This window comes from Penaeus monodon, chromosome 15 (assembly GCF_015228065.2).
Source record: "Penaeus monodon isolate SGIC_2016 chromosome 15, NSTDA_Pmon_1, whole genome shotgun sequence".
In the NCBI taxonomy this organism is placed as follows: Eukaryota; Metazoa; Arthropoda; class Malacostraca; order Decapoda; family Penaeidae; genus Penaeus; species Penaeus monodon.
This window is the reverse complement of record NC_051400.1, coordinates 37,993,162-37,993,721: the sequence shown is the minus strand read 5'-3', so window position 1 is coordinate 37,993,721 and position 560 is coordinate 37,993,162.

Below are 560 nucleotides of genomic sequence, written 5' to 3'. Positions count from 1 at the left end.
CCTGCCTGTCATCCATCAACACGAGGAAATCTTGATGCATGTATGGCGCCGCAGCCATGACACTTGCACATTTCCGCAAAAAAACACAAAACTGCGCCCTCCCCCTCCCTCCCTCCGCAACGCACGTCCAGCGACCGCTCTTCGGACAGGAAACGCGCCATTTCCGCATGATTTAAAAAGAACGCGGGAGGATTTTGGCGGGAGCGCCGACTTTCCCTCTCACCGACAAAAGCCGAGGTCGCATTCCCATTGGCTGCTGCGGCCCCCACGTCATACTACATTTGTTTATTGTGGACTAATTTCACTCACACTTGCCGCTCTTTCTTGGGTGGCTGGTCGTTCTCATAAAGAAAAAAAAAAAAAACATAATCATTTTCTTTCCACTATAGAACTACGGTTTATCTTGCTCTTGAGAATAATGACTAAAATAAAAGTGATTGGATGAACCTAACCTTCACTTCCATCTCAGTAACGTGTGTGAAGATATGTGGACATCGCTGCCTCATCCAACTGATAGCTTTTTCCTTTTTTAAGACATTCTATATCTCTTTCGTGCGAAC